At 43.7% G+C, this 22,386-nt stretch overlaps 1 protein-coding gene across 21 annotated transcripts in view; it reads left to right on the top strand.

Annotated features, from left to right (window-relative positions):
• The window catches only part of MAGI1 (membrane associated guanylate kinase, WW and PDZ domain containing 1), a 610,830-nt gene that overhangs the window by 13,101 nt on the left and 575,343 nt on the right, over window positions 1–22,386 (top strand). The window lies entirely within an intron of this gene.

Below are 22,386 nucleotides of genomic sequence, written 5' to 3'. Positions count from 1 at the left end.
TCTTGGCCAAGCGTTGGAATTTACATCTGATAGGGAGAGCCTGTTCATTTCCTCCTCCAACTATCAGCCTGTTTAAGTCTGTGTGACTTGGTTAAGAATTCAAAACTCGAGATCAAGTTGTTAAAAAAGGACTTTCTTTGGTGTTGGAGCATGTAGGTTTTTTTTTTTTTTTTTTTTTTTTAGAAAGCATAGGCATCATCTAGATTTTTTGGTTTCTACTCTTTTAAAAACTCAAATAGTTTTATGATCATGGATGACTGTCAATCACTCTCCATTGTTGGTCTGTGCTTCCACAGCTTATGGTTTTTTCATGGTGAAATTTAATTTTTTCCCTCATTTAAACAATGTGTATGATAGAGAAAAATGTGAATATATGAAAGGAAAATGTATCCACGTGGCCCATAATCCCACCTCCAGACATTTATATATATAAACATATATAAATACACACACATGTTTTTTTGGTAGATTTTTTTGGGAGGGTCTTTTTCTTCTGAAAATTGGATAATCCCACACATGCTGTTTTGGTGAGATTTTTCTTTGTGCCTCACAATGTATCACAGACTTTTTTTCTATGCTACATGTAGATCGACTGTACCATTTTGATGGCTGTGGAATCAGTTTTTGGTTGTGCTATAATATGTTAAATCATGCTTTCAGAGTGAACATTTAGGTTGTTTTCAGTTCCTATTTTACACAACACATTGATGAATATCCTTATATATACATTTTAGTGAACTTCTTCAGCTATTTTCTTTGGATAGATATCTAGAACTTCTTGGCTCACATGAATTTTATCTTTTGAAGACCTAATTCCCACCATCATCTTGTTCTTCAGACCACTTATCAACTTAAATCCTTGCTGCCTGCATGTGAGAGTCCTGTATTTCTTTACTTATCTCAGTTAGAATAGATCCTACGTAGGCCTGGAATTGTTCCTTTGTAATAGTCATCACAAACGCAAATACTGACTGGATATTTTAAAGGGCATTAGGGAGTGGTGGGGACTAGGGTAAAAGGGAGCAGTTGCCACTCAGCTTCAGCCTGTTGTTGACATGTGGGGGCATTGCCCACCGTTGCCAGATTTTTCAAGCTTTCAAGAGAATGCAGAAGCTTGAATTGTTAAAAAAATGAACTTTGCCAATGTAAAAGTGTTGATTCAAAGTTATCCAAAAGCATGGATAAACCAAGCCGAACACATCTGGGAGCCATATTTGGTCCTCAGGCAACAAGCTTGCAGCCTCTGGTTGACATATTTGTCTTTCTCACTTGATGTCTCTCACACTTCATCTCTTCAAGAGCAGTCATCACATTTCTTACTCTTGTCTGTGTTCTCAGGGCCCAGGATAGCGACCAACACACAGTAAAGGTCCACAAATGTGGGTTGAAGTGAATAATAAGTTCCAGAAGTAGTCCAGTTTGTCCCTGTAGCCCACGTAAGATTATTGGAGGCTCAGCCAGTGACAGCTCTCCCAGTCGAGTTGCGAGGAGTGGGGGAGAGGATATATTTTGACAGCTGATCGTGATTCTTGGACTATTTTATTGCAGGGTCGTGGTCTGCTGAATCTTAAAACTGGGTGCAAAATCGTGTCTCGATGATGACATTTATATGAATATGTACTGGGAATAGTATACATTCTCTGCTCTAAGGTGATTTTACTGGGAAATGTGTGGTCTTACAAATAAAAGAATGAGTTTTATGTATACTTCTTAGGGCGGTTTTAGATATAGCAAGAAAATCCCTAATAACATGACTCGTTTGGGCATTCTACAGGTAAATCAGCACCCTGACTTTTACTCCAAGAGTGGATGCTTTCAGAACACAGTTAACCTCTAAGACTGGCGAGCATCTGTTCTCCAGGCCAGCGTTATCTGGTAGAATTTTGTATTTTGAAAACCAGTGCAGCCCTTCTTTCTTGCCTGCGAAATAGGTTGTTCTGCGTTGCAGAGTTCATGGCAGGCACCAGGTTTGCTGGACTAGGATGGGGAAGGGAGCTTAGGTAATTCAGATTAGAAGTTTAGGCAGTGCAGTTTTTCTGTTAAAGAACTAAGCAAGGAAGGGCGTGTAAAATGAAAACTGTGTAGTGTTCAGCAAAAGCCCGACATGGAGTTCAAACTCTGCCAGGTGTGGATTGGGACTGTTTCTCTTCTCTCTTCTCTCGTCCCCTTCCCTCTCTCCATATCCGTATCGGAGTAAGAACATTCCAAGAGACTGTCTAGGAATTCAGATTCTAGATAGGACATTCTATATGTGATCCAGTACTCTGGATGTGAGACAAAACTAAGGAGCGTTTTCCAGTTGAGATGACTGTATGCCCTGATCTACCTCCGTCATTATGATCACCACTTTTGGGGCACCCAGGATTCCCCCAAGTTGGCATGAAATTTGGCTTCTGTTCTACTTTAAAACGCCCAAGGGGGACTTCTCTGGTGGTCCAGTGGGTAAGACTTCGCGCTCCTAATGCAGGGGGCCAGGGTTCGATCCCTAGTTGGGAACTAGCTCCCGCATGCCGCAACTAAAGATCCCACGTGCCGCAACTAAAGATCCCGCGGGCTGCAATGAAGACCCAGTGCAGCCAAAAATAAATAAATAAACAAATAAATACATACTTTTAAAAAATCATAAAATGCCCAAGGATAGGATGTAGCAGGAAAACTTATATTCTGCGGTGTTTGAGACTGGACAATCATTGGTAAATTTCCCGAGCTTTGGTCTTTGGTAAAGAGTCTAGCCATAGTGAATCATGCCATATGCAAAATCACAGTTTAGTACCTGCACAGGGTCTAGGAAGACTTTAGAAAACACAAAGTGTTGTTTCAATATTGATACAATGTACACATATCATGATTTATAAGAGAAATATCAGAGAGATAGGATGCCCAGCAAAGGAAAAATTGATGCAGCTCTTGCCTACTTCTGTCTAAGTCTGCGGGAAAAAACTGCCATAAGGAAGAAAAGACCAGCCTTTCTTAAGCAATGTGAATCTGTTTCTGAGACATTTTAGCTAAAAATGTAAGCTTAAGTTATTCTGCATGAAATAATTATCTCCAGGGAAGACAATTGTGAGAAGATGGCATTAATGGGAAGATGATAGCCGGTTGTCACTGTTGGAGTCTTTTTTGGTGGAAGGAACCCATCCGTGGGTTTTAATAAAACATGATGAGTCACCCTATTGCGTGAATTCCTGAGGGAAGAGAGACATCCTGAAAAGGCTGTGAGGGAAATTTGCAGCCCTGGGCACCTGTTACCAGGCACTTATATTCACCTGATGGCTGCCAACAGCCCGCAGGCAGAGCTGATTGGAGAAAATGATCAACTTCAGAACCAGTGGCCCACAGATTGGGTTTTAGGTAAATGGAAAGTGCATCAGAATTACCTGGGCGAGTTTGCAATCTCTGGGCATCTGCGGGCGAGTTTGTTAGTGACGCTGACTCATGTCTCCCTGCCCAGCGGCGTCCTGATAACCCCAACTGCAAAGAAAGGTCCACAGAACGGTCACCGGTTCAGAATCATCCAGAGGGTTTATGAAATATGGGGATTACTAGGCGCCATCTCAGACCTGTGGAATCAAAAATCCTAGGGGGTGGTCCCTGTGAATCCACACATTTTAGAAAAAGTTGTGGAAATTTAAAGCTTGAGACTCCAGGCTCTAACATGCTGGCCACTTCAAATCCAGTTCCCTAATAAATGATGGTAACAGACCCCACTGTATACTCGAATGAACACTGATTGGGGAAGGGAGTCAAGAATAGAAAGAAAGACTAACTGAGTTACTCGAGCCTCCGGTTCTTCTAGGGTGGCACATACTGGCTATGTGCAGGTGTGTATGTGGAAGGTCATTTTCTTGCTTCGGGATCCTAGCATTAACCTGGCAACTGAAGAGACCTCTTCCTCACCACCACATGCCTTTTTAAAATAGGAAAGGAACTCTGGAGGAAGGAAAGTGCAGTCCAACAGAACTTTCTGCAGTGATGGAAATGTTCTTTACCTATGCCGTCTGATATTTTATCCACTAGCCATATATGGAGATTGTGTGCTTGTCATGTGGCTGGTGTGGCTACCTTTCACCAGCCACACTATGAAAATGAATTTTTTTGTTTTATTTACATGGAATTTATTTAAATTTAACTCTCAGTAGCCACACGTGGCTGGTGTCTCCCAGACGGAACAGTACGGGAGACATTGCCATTACAACTGGTAAGGACAGTCATATTTCCTTGGTGACACATCCAGCTGCTCCAAGAAAAAGAGGCTGGAGTGACCCTTTGTGTTGACGTTTGTTAAATGTGAAAGCCTGGGATAGGTAGTTTTTAAGTGTCTTTTTGACCATTTTATCAATGTATTTACTGGTGACAGTTTTCTTAAAGAAGCTCAGTGTATGGCGATGTGCTGATTCTCCCAAATGGAGTGGTTTATGTGGAACAGATATGTTCTGTGAAGCTAAGGATGATGTTTTTCCTCTGGACTGCTCTGTCTCCAGCACCTAATATAACAAATGGTTGAATAAATTATCTCAATTTGAGTATTTTATGCAGAGAGGGAGACTCTGAGTTATCTTGGAGTTGCGTAAACCATTTTATCACCTTGATGCTTTTGGTTACAAGTCAGAAAAATCAACTCAAATGACTTAAACAACAAAGAAGATTAACTGACGCAAGTAACCAAGAATTTCAGAACAAGGAGGGAGCTTCAGGTAGGGTTTGATCAGGGCATGGGTCCTGTTTCTCTGATTTGCTTCAGAGCTGCCACTAGCCCATATGATGTCTTTGTTCAAAGTAGAAACTATATATCTCTTCTGGGCAGACACATCCGTGCATGGCCTGGAGAGCAGAGTATGGGCTGGATTTCAGCCTATACTTCTCAGCTGTAAGGACACAGCCTAGATATTGTAAGGGATAGCCTTGATTCTCTCAGTGCTGCTCTCTTCACAGTGCTGGCTTGGCCTTAGAATGGCTTCTCTTGTTCGCAGATGGGTGACCATGGCAAAAGGGGTGACATGCCTGCTTATTTACAGCTGAGGGAGAGAGACTGAGAGGAATGCCATATGCTGTGTGCTGAGTGGCTTAGGTCTGCAATCCCTAAACCAATTCTGGAAGCTTAAGCAAGTCATTGGCCACTTGTAGCCTACTGCAATAGAACCAAGATTTAGAAATCCTGGTCCAAACTCAAGTGTTACCTTCTCATAGAACCTTCCTGTCCTCCAGTCACTCATCACTTCATCACTCTACTTTTGTCTTCACCCTCATCACTATCTGAAATTAGCCCCTTTGTTTATTATCTGTCCCACCGGAGTGTAATTATCTTGAGGGCAGGAACCTGAATCATATACTTTCTTATTCTTATGGTGAAGCAGTACCTGGCACCTGACAGCTGAGCAGCACAAACATTTGTTACATGGACCAGTGAATGAATGAATCAACCCAAATGGCTGCCTTCTCATGGTGGGGAGGTGCCTTCAGATGTGGACGTGGCTCGGGGAAGAGATGAAAATTAACCAGGAGCCTTGAGCAGTGCTGGAGAGCTATGGAGACATGCTGTGGATTCCCCAAGGGCAGAGTGAGAGATGAGCAGACAAGTTCTCAGTGTGCTGGCAAAGCTTGACAAGCACTGACTTGAAGAGGAAAATGGGAGATAAGTAAGCAGGACAAGCCTGTGTTGTGCTGAGTGAGGTAAGAGCCTGAGCTTGGGTGGCTGATTAAGACCCTGAGTACCCAGAATGCAGGGGATGCAAAGAAGGCCACCAGCCCCATTAGCTGTAGCACGTACCTCTGGAACCCAGGCCATAGGGAACCATGATCCCTGTGAATCAAGAGAGCTAAGTGTTTACAGTGGGCTGCCCTGATTTCAACTCCAGCCCACTCCTTACCAGCTGTGTGGCCTTGGGCATGTGACTCAGCCTCTCTGTGCCTCAATTTCCTCATTTGTAAAAAGCAGTGATAATAATAGTGCCTGGCTGGAGGCCACACAGCTCCATGCTTAAGAGTTTTGGAATTGCACATTGGGTTCAAATCCTGGCTCCGAAAATCCTGGTAGGTGGGTGGAGGGGGGGATGCCATCTTTAGGGAAAGAGAATGTGGCCAAATGCTGTTACCCAGGCAAACAGTCTTTGGAGGAAAATAGTCTGCTTTTACATCTCCTGAGTGGTGGTAGCAGAAAGTTACAAATATGAGGATACGCATGGGCTGCTCGTGTGTGTGTGTGTGTGTGTGTGTGTGTGGTGGCAGGGGAGTGGTTAAAGGTATTTTGTTCCAGGTTTGTAAAATATAATAACATCAAATGTGCACATGCACACAACAAAATGTCCTCACTTTATCTTTGTCTCGTGTGTGTGTGTGTGTGTGTGTGAAGTATAGCCAGCAATAATTAGGGACCCCATCTCTGACCAAGATAAAAGGGAGAAAAATAAAGGAATCCCAAATAATAAAGCAGTTGACAGATATTAACTCCCAAAGCAGAGTAAGGATGTTTGCTTTTCCTTTTATCATGTTGGGTCATGGCATTCTCACAGTTCAACTCTAATGCCTTTCTCCTACTTTATCGTGTGAGCCTAAAAGTCTGTCTTTCTTGTCAAAGTCGGGAAGCCTTCCAGCTCTCACCTCCTCACATCGTCTGCCAGTTGGACTTCAAGTACGGGAGTGAAAGCCTAGCAGAGAAAGCTAGTAGCAATGATGCCAGTGAGAGCAAAACGAGATTCAGTGCTGGGCAGGTCTGGCTTTGCTCTGAGGGCTGCCCAGGCCTGATCTTTAATCCTCAGCACGAGCCATGAAGCGTGTGTACAATTCTCCCATTTTAGAGGTCGGAACACGGAGGCTTGAAAGTCATTACTTGTCCCAGGTTACTCCTCGGATTTAAGTGACAGCGATGGGTTTCCTCCAGGCTTCCACCAGCATGCTGCATTATTGCCTCGTGCCATGTGGTGGGATCTACTTCAGACGGCACTGCACCACTGTGCGAATTCAGCGTATAGAAGCTTCTGGAGTGTGGTCTGGGGAAGGCCGGAAGCCAGGTACCCTTTTTTGTGCTCAGGGAGGCCACAGTCCTTGTGTCCTCCATGAGGAAGGAAACATCAGTGCCCCGGGGATGCTTTGGGGTGAGTCTGCTTGGCTTATCACAGCTCAGGGCTTCTGTTTGTCCATCTGCAGCCATGCCCTGTGCGGGTTCGGACACAAATGCCTGCCTCTTCCAGTGCTGACACACAGCTTTCTCCTGACATGGTTCCAGGCGATGGAACTTGCACTTTATGGCCATAGCAAGGTTCTATTTGACTTTTTGAAAAATGGTGGTGAAATACATGTAACATAAAAGTTTGATCGTTTCAGCCATGTTTAAAATGTATAGTTCAGGGGCATTAAGTACATTCACATTGTTGTGCAGCCATCACCACCACCATCCATCTCCAGAACTCTTTCATCTTCCCAAACTCTGTATCCATTAAACACTAACTCCCCATTCTCCCCTCCCCTCGTCCCTGGCAGGTACTATTCCAGTCTCTGTCTGTATAAGTCAGACTACTCCAGGTACCTCATATGAGTGAATCATACAGTGTCTGTCCTTTTGTGTCTGGCTTCTTTCACTTTAGCGTACTGTCCTCAAGCTTCATCCATGTTGTAGCATGTGTCAGAATTTCCTTCCTTTTAACAGCTGAGTAATATTCCATTGTATGGATATACCACCTTTATTTATCCATTCATCTGCCAATGGGCATTTGGATTTCTACCTTTCTCTATGTGATTTTTGTCTTCCCACTGCCCTCAGAAGCAGGTGCAGTTTTTTTCTTGATGTCTCCTCTCTTCTGCTTTTTCTCCTTTCTCATAGCTTTGCCTGACCTTCCCAGGTCTGTCAGGAATGCCATTTGCCTAATGTCTCTGGCTCTGAGGATGGAGAATTTGTTGCCTGAGTAGAGCTTTGCCAGCAGTGTGTCCTTGTCATCTCTTTGGCAGTTAGAGCAGTTTGTGAAGCGTACGGGTATTGGTCACCAGGTTTTTTCTTCGTCGTTTTGTTTTGTTTTTTGCTTTTTTAAAAAATTAATGCTGCCCCTGGTCACCTGGTCTTGGAGGCTTCAATCCCACCATCAGCTTTGACTTGGCCAACATTTCACCTTTTTGGGTTAGAGACCGTGTGCTCAGTAGTGATACAGGCTTTGCATTTCAGGGAGTCTGGGTTCACCTCCAGTCCCACTACTCACTTGCTATGGGACCTTGTGTGCATGATTTTACTTCTGTGACGTAGTGATAATAAGAACACACACCTCGTATGGTTGCTGCAAGGATTAAAGGAAACGTTGCAGGGAATCTCTCAGCATGGAACAGAGAGCGAAGGCAACATTGAATGAATGCTAGTTATTATTAGTCAGTTTCCCTCTTTTGAATCTGACCACTTTTGATTTTAGGTTTGTGGAGGTGCTGAATTTACTGCATAATTGACTCAAAACACTTCTTTTAACACTGGGTTTTAATCTTCTTTCCTGGCACTAACACCTCCTCTTAGATTTTATGGAGCTGAATTTGTTGGACCAAATTATATGGAGCAGATTAGATAGAGACACAGTCTAAGTATACTATCTTTATGTCTTTATGTTATTTTTCGTAGCTCTCTCTCTTGAAGTCTGAATTTAGTTACCACTCTGTGGGAAGCTACAAATGATTATAGAGCAATTAAATGACTCCTGAGTCTTTAGAATTCTAGAATGATTGATATAAAGATAGGTATTTTCCAGTAAACTTGATACCAGGAAAGTTACCTGGTTTGTTGAGTTTTTCTTGCAATTGATTGTTCCAGCTGTGAATGGGATCACAAGGGAACTGCTAGACATTTATTGCTTATTAAAAATTTTGTATACTCTTCTCTCATTTAATCCTTATTAAAAGTACTAGTTAGGGACCTCCCTGGTGGTTCAGTTGCAGGGGACGTGGGTTCGATCCCTGGTCGGGGAACTAAGATCCCACATGCCGCGGGGCAACTAAGCCCACACACCACAACTACAGAGCCCACGTGCCGTAACTACAGAGCCCATGCACTCTAGAGCCTGCACGCCACAACTACTGAGCCTGCGCACTGCAACTACTGAGCCCGTTTGCTCTTGAGCCCACACGCCACAACTAGAGAGAAGCCTGCGCACCGCAATGAAGAGCCCGTGTCACAACGAAAGATAGAGCGTGCTGCAACTAAGACCCGATGCAGCCAAAAAAATAAAAAGTGCTAGTTAGATCCTTGACTGTGTGCTATGCTTGCTGTCAGTGCTCTATATTATTTCATTTTCTCCTCAAACAACTCCATGGAGTGTAGATACTATAATCATTCCCATTTTACAGAAGAAGAAATTGAGGCTCAGAGAAGTTAAAGTATTCTCTACCATTGCTGTTAATGGCAGAGTGCTGGGATACAAAGTAGGTTCTCAGGTCCTGGGATGATGGATTCCCTTCTGAGCATTGGGAGGTGGTTGGTGGCATCTTCACTTATTGATGAGGAAATGGACCTCTCTGGGGTCAGCAGAGCCCATCCAGGTTTTTTTTTTTTTTAATTGAAGTGTAGTTGATTTACAGTGTTATATTAATTACTGCTGTACAGCAGAGTGACTCAGTTATACATACTGGCTTGGCCAAAAAGTTCGGTCGGGTTTTTGGTAAGATGGTACAAACCCCGAACGAACTTTTTGGCCAACCCAATATACATACATTTATACTCATGTTCTTTTCCATCATGGTTTATCACAGGATATTGAATATAGTTCCACCCATCCAGGTCTTTGATGCTGTATCCTGAGCTGATTTTGACTTATCACAGCAATCCCCATTTATCAATTAGTACATGTACATTATGTCTTCCATTTTTCCAAATCCAGAAAGACCATCAATATATGACAGGGGCAGTTTGGACAAGCCCTGCAAATGATGTAACAGATCAGCATGGCTGTTGAAGGGAAAACATTGTACTTCCCAACTATTCCATTTTATTCCCACTTTCAAGTGATAAGTGGGAATACTTTATAATGCTACTTTATAATGCCGGTGCCTCAGTTTCTTCATCTGTAGAAAGGCTACTGTGCCATATTTGTAGATGTCAAGACAAATTTCTGGAATTCAACGAAGTTATTACTTGCATGTCTACCAAGGCCAAGCATCTGTCACAAGGACGTGGTCTCTGTGTACCTTAAGTACCAGCAATGGCTTTGGCTGTGCAGTTGTCCCCCACAGGGTTAGAAGTTGCTGATATGGTGCTGGTGCAAGGCTCACTTTGGACTTGTTCCCCAAACTGCTGCAATGCCCAGTCTTGTTTCCTGTCTTGGGGCCGCAGGCTGAGGCAGAGCCATATGAATCTGCCTTGGGCCTGCAGGCTGCAGTGTGGGAGCAGCTTCAGGACCTGCAGCACTGCAAGAAGCCTTGGCTGAGCCTGGCCTCAGAGCCCTGGCATTCTCCCTCCACAGCACTGTTTCATCTGTCCCTGCTGTCTGGGCTCCTTTTATTTTTATTTTTATTTTTTATTTTTTAAAATTTTATTTCATGTTCAGAATATTCCGATAAAGTCAGTGTTTTATTAATTTATTTATTTTTGGCTGTGTTGGGTCTTCGTTTCTGCGCGAGGGCTTTCTCTAGTCGTGGCAAGCGGGGGCCACTCTTCATCGCGGTGCGCAGGCCTCTCACTATCGCGGCCTCTCTTGTTGCGGAGCACAGGCTCCAGACGCGCAGGCTCCGTAGTTGTGGCTCACGGGCCTAGTTGCTCCGCGGCATGTGGGATCTTCTCAGACCAGAGCTCGAACCCATGTCCCCTTCATTGGCAGGCAGATTTTCAACCGCTGCGCCACCAGGGAAGCCCCTCCTTTTATTTTTAAAGTAAATATTTGGTTTCGTTGGTGGGGAGAGCTGGTGAGGGGTGGGTGAGTCAAGGACAGGGACACTTGAGTGGTGATTGCACAAAGCAGCAGGTTTTCTCCCCTCTGAAAATCCAGGCCCTATGCATATGAAGGGATTTATTTTATATTCTAGGAAAGAAATCATATGTGAGTAAGACGAGGAGGTCTTGGGACTCTGTTGACTTCACTCTGTAATGTGATTTTAGCTGCAGTGTGGGGTGCAGCGTAGGGACACAGACTCAGGAATGTGTTAGGTATAGACTCTGGAGTCAGGTAATTGTGGGTCTGAATCCCCATCCACCTGTGGCACTGGGTAAGATTTATAACCTCTTCAAGTCTCAGTTTTCTTATCTGTAAAGCACCTACCTCATAGTAATGTTTGTGAGGATTAAAATACGATAGTGGATGAGAAATATTCATCAGAGTGCCTTGTACATAGTAAGTGCTCAATTCACGTGAGATGCCTTTATCATTATTTTTATATGATCCACTGGGCAACAGGATTAAAGTCTTCATTCAACAGATGCATGTATTGTAGGATTTCTACATGCAAATGAATGTGTGAGATTCCAAAGGACTCACGAGTGAATGAAACATGTCATCAAGGGATCAATTCCACTATTAAATAGTAATAAATTGTTAGCATTTCTTTATCTCATCTTATATGTTAAGTATTTTCTATACATTTGCTCATACAATTTTCAAAATAAAACTTAAGGTAGGTACTATATATAATTCCCATTTTACAGATGCAGAAACTGAGGCCTGGAAATTGGGGCAGGGCAGGTCTTTGTGCCTGTGCGTGCCCATAGCCACTTGTCTCTGAGTCTGCACGATTTAGGGGTGACTGTGGACGCTGATTCAGGTTATGAGGAATGGGTGCAGCAGGGGGAATTAGCAGCGCTGTGGGCTTTCCTAGGAGGAAAAGATGATGTGAAGACAGTTTGTAGTCAGGCTCAGGACAGGCCTTATGGAGGAGGTTATGTTTGTTGTTGGTAGGATATTTATAGAGATGGGTGGAACGTTATTCTAAGTGGATGGAACAGCAGAGCAAAGGCCTAGAGGTGGAAAATTCCATGTACACCCACGGCCCAGACTGGCTGGAGTTGAGGGACCACATAAGGAAATCATGGAATGAGATGACATCCTTTTTATTTTTTTCAAATTTGGCACAGTTTATCAGGGTATGAGGATAGAAATGTCTTTGACATCTTATCTTGGATCATTTGGTCAAGTCTTTTGGAGCGTGGTCTCCGACCCCTACGCAAAAGGCCACTTTACCTGCTTATGTTTTTTTTTTTCTTTCTAATTTGTGTACATTTACTTAAAAAAAAATTGAATAAAAGATTATTTAAATTCCATAGTGCTTTACAGTTTTCAAAAGTTTCACACACATGATTTCATATAATCCCATAATAACCCTTTTTATTCCCCTTACCCCTATATTGTCCCTCCCCCGCTTCCCTCTCCCCACTGGTAACCACTAGTTTGTTCTCTATATCTGTGAGTCTGCTTCTTTTTTGTTTTATTTGCTAGTTTGTTTTATTTTTTTATATTCCACATATAAGTGATATCGTACAGTATTTGTCTTTCTCTGTCTGACTTATTTCGCTAAGCGTAATACCCTCCAGGTCCATCTATGTTGTTGCAAGTGGCAAAATTTCATTCTTTTTTATGACTGAGTAATATTCCTTTGTGTATATACTGTATACCCCATCTTCTTTATCCATTTGTCTGTTGATGGACACCTAGGTTGCTTCCATACCTTGGCAATTGTAAATAGTGCTGCTATGAACATTAGCACTGCATAGCATGCTTCGTTTATCAGCTTGGCAGAAATTCAAAACTGTTGAGTAACTGTTGGTCTTGATGTGATCTGACAAAGCCTTTGTGGAGAGCATTTCGGAAGAACCCTTCAAAAATGGTAACATTTGATTTAGCATTTCCACTGCTAGAAGCCTATTCTGTGGAAATACGCAAGCCCTTAAAAGATGTGTTTAGGGTTATGTTCCCTGTAGCCTTGCTCGTAATGACAAAAATTTGAAGTTGACTTTATATGTGTTATAGGTGATTGAAAAATTATGGCACCTCCGTACAGTAGCATATTCTGCAGTTAACTAAAAAAATGAGATGGATCTCTGTGCGCTGACATGTAGACACATCATGATATATTAAATTAAAAGAGCAGGAGACAGAGGAGCATCTAGAGACTCATCCCATTGGTGTAGCTCGTTCACAGGTGACCTCATGGGTGTGTTTGTGTGTGCCTTAAAAATGTAAACGACGGGGAACCATTAGCCATGGCTACCTCTGAGTAGGGTGGCCATCTGTTCCCGTTTGCTGGAGAAATATCTGGTCTACACCTGTTATCCTAGTGTAATTATTCATTGTGCTCCCTTTTGGTCTTTAGTGGCCTGGTTGGGATGATGAATTATATGGTTACCCTACCTTCCTCTGAGGATTAGAATTGGGGCAAGAGGAATGGGAAACTGGCTGTCACCACGTGACTTGGTATAGTTTACAGCAGGCAAATATTACTTTTATAAGGTATTGAGGATTATGCCCCTAATACATAATGCAGTGGTTCTCTGCTGAGCCACCATGGGTGGTCATTACTTAGGGAGAAGTTACCCTTTTTGTTTTTGTCTGATATCTGAGCACCTACTTGGTTCTGCTTAAATAAGCCTTCACTCAACTCATTGAAGATATTCCTTTGTCTGAGAAAAGTACTTATTAGCATTCCCACTAATATGCTTCTTCATTGACCTAGTGGGGATTTTTGCATTTCCTTCTTTCATTTGGCTCCTAAGCCATTGAATTGAAATTCTCCTTTGGAAAAACAACACACCTTTAAAAAAAATGTAAAAATTGTGGCCTTCCCCACCCCTGGGTTCCTCAAACGTAAATTTAGACACAATAGGATTCAGAATTATTAAATGAGCTAAATGCAAACTCTCGACCTAGAGTGGGCTTCAGAGTTGGCTGGGTTCCTCTTTTCTTTGCTTCCCAGTAAAATCCTAGAGGAAATGGGGATGGGTGGGAAGTAGCTGCAGTTAAAAAATAGCAGTGATTCAGATTGCCCAGACATCATGGGCACCTTTGATGTGCCGTGCACTGTGCTAGGTCATTTGTCGTCTACCATCTCATGTGTTCTTTACCAGAACTCTTCAAGAGTATTTTTAGGCCCTTTTTATGCCGATGGAAACCGAGGCTCGGAAAAGCTAAGTTCCTGCCCCAGGTACTGGGGATTCCATTTATGCTCCTTTAATCTGGGATTTTAGTGCTCACTCCACCCCGCTAGGATTTCTCCACCTCAGCACTACTGACATTTTGTGCTACATAATTCTTTGGGTTGGGGGCCGTGGTGAGTGTTGTAAGATGTTTAGCTACATCCTTGCATCCTTGGCCTCTACTCATTAGATGCCAGTAAACCCACTCACCCACTAGTTTTAATAACCAAAAAATGTCTTTAGACGCTGCTAAAATTAGTCCCCAGGTGAGGCATGGGCTGTGCAGAATAGTCCCTGGCTGAGAATGGCTACACGACACCAAAATCAAAGACCATCATAGAATCCAGACAAATCAAGAGTTAAGAACAGGCAAGCAAAGGTAGAGACTCTTACACTTGGCTGGCTGTGTATTCTTCCAGGTCTAATTTTCTTTGCATGCCGTTTTTATTACCTGGGAACTAGGAAAAAGCAGTTGAAAATCATATTAGTTAACCTTGGCTCTGGTCAGAATGTTACAAAGGTTGAAAATATTGAACTGAGAAGACATTTCTTAGCTGATTAATCTCGCTCATCCTCTGGTCCATCAGGGATGTATGTATGTGCTCTAACCATGAAGGCTCATGTTACGAATTCCATATGCCTCCATTCAGAGTTATAGCAAGAGGCTTTGGTGAAATTATTTAGTGATATTTGGCTTTTATGCCATGCATTTCTCCTTAAAGACTATACAGGTCTATTGCTTAGCCAGTTAATGGCTCGCTCCTGGAAAATTCCTTCTAAGTGAGTTAACAAAGTCTCGCCATCTGCTTTTCTCTCTCATCCATTTCCACCTCTGCTTTTTGTAATTAGCTGGTTATTTCTGAGCCTTAAGATCTTTGCTTTGTGTTTCAAGGCAAGTCTGATGACAGGGAACTTTTAATACATCTCTTTTCATATTTCTTTTTTTTTTTTCCTACTTTACCAGGAATTTTTATTCATTTTATTTTTTAACATCTTTATTGGAGATTAATTGCTTTACAATGGTGTGTTAGTTTCTGCTGTATAACAAAGTGAATCAGCTATACCTATACATATATACCCATATCTCTTCTCTCTTGCACCTCCCTCCCACCCTCTCTATTCTTTCATATTTCTATGCCTAAGAAAAACTGGGAATGACTGTTTGCTAGATAAAGTATCATTCGTATTATTCAAATTTAGTGGATCAGGGTATAATTTCTTTTCTTTGTCCTCTGCTACAAAGTAAGTTTAAGATATTACTGGATTACTTGTCCAAGAAAAGTTTTGTTTAAGTGTTTAACAGATTAAAGCCTGTATGCATTTTTAAAAATAATTTATTTATTTATTTATTTATTTTTGGCTGTGTTGGGTCTTCGTTGCTGCCCGCAGGCTTTCTCTAGTTGTGGCGAGCGGCGGCTACTCTTTGTTGTGGTGCATGGGCTTCTCATTGCGGTGGCTTCTCTTGTTGCGGAGCACGGGCTCTAGGCACGCGGGCTTCAGTAGTTGTGGCTTGAGGGCTCTAGAGCACAGGTTCAGTAGTTGTGGCGCATGGGCTTAGTTGCTCCGCGGCATGTGGGATCTTCCCGGACCAGGGCTCGAACCCGTGTCCCCTGCGTTGGCAGGCGGATTCTTAACCCCTGCGCCACCAGGGAAGCCCCTGTATGCATTTTAAAGTTGGCTGTTTCAGGTTAGCTGACTGTAAATAGTGTCAGTCCTGGTCATTCTTTTTAATTTAAAGGATATAACTTTCAAATATCCACTTTGCTGTTCATTCCAATGAAAACAAACACAAGCATATCTGATGTAGACAAGTTTATGTGATATAGGGAGAACTGGAGCTAAGTAAAGAGGAAATGTTTAGTGTCTGTTGGCTACCATGTAAAAAAATTACCTCAGTTTTGTTTTTTGTTTTTCAGATTTGCATTTTACTTAACCTTGGAGAAATGACAATCAAATACTATAGTACTGTGAAGTGGTCATAGTTTGCTCTCCCTCCCTCTAGTTTCTTGGTGAAGTATGTTGTTGGCTCCCTAGAAAGCAAACTCAGAGGTGGAGATTACCATATGGGATGTTTGTTCAGCGGTGCTCTACGAATCAACCCCTGTGGAGGGCTGAGGCTGGAGGAGAAGTTAGGTTGTGGGGTCGTCTCAGCAAAGGCCCCAGCTGACCCACAGGAAGCTTTGAAGTTGAGCTGGTTCTTCATCATTGTCCTGAGCTGGGACGAGAGGGTTAGGGTGGCCATGCCAGCTAGCCATTGCAAGTGGGCTGCTTCTGGGGAGGGGATGTGACCCTTGGGATGGCAGCTCCCTACCGTCAAGATGAGTCCTGACCGGGGATCCGGGAGGGAGGCGTAGACAGTATTCACTTCACATGAGCGTGTAATGCAGGTGAGTTTGTGTGTGTGTATTAATTTACTAAGTGCCACTTTCTTGAGTAACTTGACCGAGAACACACATCTGGAAAGTAGATGTGTCTGGATTTGAATTCACGTTTGACTAGTCCCCAAACCTGTTTTGGGACTTTTACTGTTTGCAGTGTTTTACTGCTTGCAATGTTAGTTGCCACAGAAAAGAATACCCAGGGCAGCCCCTTTCGTTGTCCGTGTGGCTTTACATCTGCTGCAGTGTGGGGACATCCTTGAAGTTTGCTGAATTGGCTTTCTCCAACATACCTTTTGTCACAGGGGGTGAAAGGAAAGGTAACATCATTTGTCCTAAATGAATCATCAGTCTGAAAAAAAGTCTGAACTCTAGCCCTCTATTATGTTCCTCAGCCGGGGTGACTTTGAACAAATTGGTGTCCTTCCAGTTCCCTGGGGAAGCACTTGACTCACCAGGCCCCTTACCGTTAAAATCCCACAGGGAACACTTGGCTTCCTCTGAGAAAGTTCTCAAGTCCTGGTCCTTTGCTTACAGCTGGCTGGCATTCTGCACATCCCCCGACATCACTAGAACAGGACCGGCTATGAAAGATTTTCTGTATGCTTTTATCACTGCCTGGAAATCCTGAGGGCAAAGGTGTTTTGTAAATACCAAGCTGGTGGTGGCCATGGTGTGCAAAAAATTGGAAAATAAAGGTAGTTGAGTTCATGGTTGAAAGAAAACAGAGATGAAGCAATTCCTCTAAATGCCCCAAACAGGAAATTCCAAAGAGAAAGTTATATCTTACCAAAACTCAGTCCTGAGGGATTTTTGGGGTCACTGGCCCGCTAAGGACACTGCAGACCAGACGAGCAAGAAAGGTATAGTGAGGTGCTCCTGGGATGTACACTTGTCTTCAGCCTTTCTTCCTCTTCATCTGACTCACAGGGTCAGATTCTTTTAGGGGCAGCTTCCTTCATCCCAGCTTTCATTCAGTGAGAATTTGGTTGCCCCAGGCCTTGTTGGGCACCGGTGAATTTCATGTTGATTGAGAGTGCCATGCTTCAAGGAGCTCAGGGGTGAGTGGGAGAACCGTTTGTGGGAATCGCCTCCCTTACCACATGGGGTGTGCCCACTGGGAGCCCTGAGGAGCCACGAGCCTGCTTAGGGCCTGGACTCACTTGGTGCGTGAGCAAGCCGCTTGTCCTCTTTGTGCTTCGTTGTACAGTAGGGCTGATAGCAGCTTCCACTTTGTAGAGCTATTGTGGTGACTTAATGAGATAATAAACGTGAGGTGAGGGCTTAGCATTGTGTCTAAGCATTTGCTCCGTGCTAATGATTATTATCTTTTAACGAAGAAACTTGTAGCTTCAAGAGTTAATAATGTGTCCCTGGAGGCTGGCTGAGAACCACAGTGATGTGTAAAGATGCTACATCTTCCATTGAACACCTACTACTGTGTGCTGAGTGCCTTGCTCCGGGCTTGTAGACTCTGTCTGCCTTGTTCAAACCAGTCAGACTCTTGTGACGTAGAGATTATTATGCCCTTTGAGTAAATGGAGGCTCAGAGATGTCCAGGTAGTCAGCGGTAGAACCAGGTCTGAATTCGGATATTCCGTGTTTCTAAGAGTCTTAAGTACTACTCAACATCCCTCCGATATTCCGGGAAGCCATTTAGGCTTATTCACTAGCCTAAGTGTATGTTTCTCTTGCTGTAGCATTGGGGTGCTTCTCGCCTGCTCTTCAGTACGAAAGGGGCTCACTTTGTCTTGTGGGATTGGTGGCAGGCAGGATATAGCCCAGCATCAAAAGGAGGGAAGGTAAATTGTACAAACAGGGTTGTCTGGGGTCTCAGTCTTGCTTCCAGAGTAAAACCTCTGGGATCTATCCACTTCTCTTCACTCTCTTTTCTTCTCACCTTGGGTAACCTGCTTAAAACCTGTCAGGGGCTTCGCTGTGTTCTTAGGATCAAATCCTTCACGGATCTGCAGGAGCCTGCATGGTCTGGCCCCCGCCTCTCTCACCAGTCTCATTTAGCATATGCTGTTCCCCTGTAGTTCCTTTAACGTGTGGCGTTCCTTCAGGCCACAGGTCCTTGGCATAGGCCTTTCCTCTCTACCTGAATGCTGTTCCCTCCCCTCCTTACCGAGTTAATGTCTAGTCCCCCTGCAGATCTCAGTTCTATCATCAATTTCTCTAGGGAGCCATCCCTGACAGGGTCTGACCTCCTTGTTTTATGTACGCTCTCATAAGACCACACGTTTCCCTTTGCCAGCGCTCGTCACACTTTTTTGGTGTACTTTTATGTGTATTTGTGGTTGTATGAGTCGTGTCTGTCCCCCCCCCCCCCGCCACAGTGCTGAACTCTACGCTGCTGCATGGGGCCCAGGAATGTTCTGGTTTTCGTATCACCACTGTATCCACAGTCGCTGCCAGGGGTGGTGCCTACATGCTGTAGGTGCTCACATTTTGGAGACCAGCGGAATGAAGAGAAGGGGAGAAGATGGAACCTTCTGGGTTCACCAAATGGTGTAGGGCCCAGGAGGGTAAATCCACACACAACTTGAAGGTGGGTGTGAATCTCCTGGGGATGTAGATTCTGACTCCGTAGGCCCAGGTCGGGCAGCTCTTAACAAGCTCCCAGGTGATGCTGATGCCGGTCCCGGGGCCACGCTTGGAGTAATAAGAGCCTGTGCAGCCAGGTAGGATCCAGAGAACACGTGTGGCCGGGGTGCGTACCCCCGCACCCCCATTCTGTACCTTTCGTTCTCTTCTGCTCCTGAGCAAAGTATAGCACATACACTGACATGGTTATTACCTCTGTGCTGTGGCTTGTCACATTTAGTTGTTCTCTGGTTTCCTTCTTGTCTGCAGTATATTTTCTCCTTTGTGTCAGGCTCGTCCACATCATGTCCCAACACCCGTGATGAATGGTCCTGAAACGTTTCCTCCTAGACAACTCGGCAACAGCAGGTCTTACCGACTACAGCCGCTTGGGAGGCAATTAAGGGATTTCTCCTTGGCCTTGCACCGTTGTGCTTATCCCTGTACATTTGTGCAGCTGAGTTTCTTTGTCCTCTCTCCTCCTCCCCGTTGGGGTTGGACTGCGTTGCTGACTTGCCGTGTCAGAAGGCTTGGAGGCAACTCCTGGTGTCTCAGGCATCCATTAGGTTTCGAGCGTATGGCCCAGCTTTTCTGCTTCTTGTTGCCCTTATCCTCTTGTTTGCAACTTGATTCTTGCCAGTTAATTAATAAGATGGGAAAAGAGGCAGTGACTCATTGGGAAGATGGTAATGCCACTGTGACCTGGGGCTTAGATGAGATAATTAGATAGAACTGATAAATGTTTACCAAGAGGGGACCAGGGACTCACTCTCCTCCCCTGACTCTGGGATCCGGCCTCTGCACTGTGCCCTGAGCTTTGTGGAACTCAATCCAATTTATAGGAAGTTTATGCTTTTTAAAGAGAAAACTGCTGAGCTAAAAACAAGCCAAAACAAAATTTAAAAATTTATAATCCCATTCTCTGTAAATATTCATGTGTCTGTGTGTCCAGGGGTTTTTATGTCTATACGACATTATACTTTAAACAGTATAATATGTGACATCATTAGAATCTTCCTTAAGTCCTGGTACCGTAGGATGGTTACCATGAAGCCAGTAAAAAAGCTTTATTCGGCATTTGCCTAGGGTTTGGCATTTGCTGAAAATAAATCCTTTTAGCTTGACTTAGGTACACACACACGCATACATACATACACTCAAATATATACTTAAATGTAGCTATATATAAACTCCTATATACATATGTGTGCGTGTATATTTGTGTTGCAAGTAAAAAATTACTTGCTTGACACTATGAGAAGTTCCTAAGACTTTAAAACTCCAAATAAAATCCTTGGCCGTTTTCTCTCTTAGAAAGTGGGAATTCCTTTTGTTTCGCATCCACCACTGGCAGTAATTTTTCAGCCTCTCCTGAGTTAATTCTCCTTTGCTGATGTTATTTGCATAATAACAACACAGATGCCTCCTTTCCTGGTTGCAGGTCCTGACCTGGTGAATAGCTCATTCTCAGGAGCAGTTGATGATAAGGGCTAAATGTATCTGTTTGGATTTCTATTTGCCTCATAGTGTGATGCAGTGGTAAATCACTTTAGTGACAGGCAGAACTGAGTTGTCACTTTTCCAGTTACTGACCTTTCTAAGCCTTTAAGCCTCCTTCTATTTTTTTTTTTTTTTTTTTGGCTGCCCTGCGCAGCTTGCAGGATCTTAGTTCCCCGACCAGGGTTCGAACCCAGGCTCCCTGCGGTGGATGTGCTGAGCCCTAACCACTGGACCTGCAGGGAATTCCCTCTAAGCCTCATTTTTATCAACTATGTGGACCCCAAGGAAATCTAGAGATCCTAAGTGGCCGACTCTTGGAGCAGTGTCTCATTCAAACAAAGAGGGTCCAAGGGTAGAAGTGATTCCCATCTTATGTCTCTTGAAGAACATTTAGAAGAACTCAGGCAACACTTTCCTTCTCTGACAATTTGTCTTTAGTCCCATTCTTGGTACCTGGTAGATGCCTTGACTGTCTCCTCATTGTATGTTCCTTATTCTCTACTAAGACATCCTGCTGCCCTTCCTCTTGGTCTCTTCCACCTTCTCTTTCTCTTTGTCCTTCAGCTGCTCTTTTCTTGTCTCCCTTTACTTTCCCCTCCTCCACCCACACACACTGATTGCCTCAATATGTAGAGTAAAACACAAGGAGTTTTAGGAATGGGGTTAGTAGTAAGTGGCAAATGCCAAAGATTTTCTTGGCAGGTGAGGGGAGGCAAAGAGGCAGTGAATATTGATTATTGGACAAGTGGGGTGGGACTGTTGCAAAATAAGGATCTTAGCTTAATATCTGATAGTGATGGTGGCCCTGGTTCGTGCTGGCACTAGGAACCTGCAAGATGGGTCTGTTGCATTCTAAGACAGAAGAAGAGGCTGGAGTAGGGATTTTAGGTTTAAGAAGGGGAAAAAGTGCTGAAAATCATGGGATACTCCATGTCGATCGTCTGCTCTGCCTCTCCTCCCCTGCCGTCCTGGAGAGCAGGACTGCTATGAGGTGCCGCATTATTGAACACTGAGGTCTCCCTTGCAATACATCCAAAGACCTGTAGGTCACATCAGCTCCAAATTAACCCAAACCCACGTCTCTGCATATGGGGTTGCTTTACAGACAGCTGCTCTCTGTATTCAATTAAAAAAAAAAAAAAATCTGTTTAACATGGTCAATTCATAGTTTCATAGATTTCATCTCAATGTCATCTGAACTTTGGAATTGTAATTCAGCAGATGCTTTATTACTCTTGTACATTTAAATCGTATGTCAGTGGGATACAGAAAGAACCAAGCTGTAATAAAACAGCAAAGGTATATATTGTCTGTCAAGGACCCATCTAATTGTTACCAGAACCAGTGTTTGTAATCGTGGCTTCAAAGGCAACTCGATGGGCTTCTGTGGCTAAAATGCCCTTCCTCCAGCTGCTGGCTGTGATCTTTTTGCCTATCAAAGTGTTGGCTTTAAATCTATAATATTCAAGGGTGCCTGAGACCCAGATTTTTGTACTTCTCTTGTTCCTGGGATTCTTCTGTCAGGGGTCTGTCGGCATGGTAGACCGCACTTTCCAAAGATGGAGGCAAAATAAGTCCCATTCCATGTGCTCATCTTATAACATGTCTGTGACTCTTCTTCCATTGAGAAGGGAGGGGGTGTTTATATCCTCTGCTCTCGAACCTGGGCAGACCTTTGTGACTGTCTCGACCAACAGAGTATGATAGCAGTCGTACTGTGACTTTTGAGGCAAGACCATAAAAATGCCATGTGTTTCTGCCTTACTCTTGGAAGGCACCATGCTGTGAGGAAGCCCAAACTAGCCCTTGTAGAGAGACCACATGGAGAGGCCATGTGTAGGT

Source organism: Balaenoptera physalus (genome assembly GCF_965194825.1).
Source record: "Balaenoptera physalus genome assembly, chromosome: 11".
In the NCBI taxonomy this organism is placed as follows: domain Eukaryota; kingdom Metazoa; phylum Chordata; class Mammalia; order Artiodactyla; family Balaenopteridae; genus Balaenoptera; species Balaenoptera physalus.
Note: the sequence above shows the minus strand (reverse complement) of the source record. Positions and strands in the feature narration are given on the sequence as shown.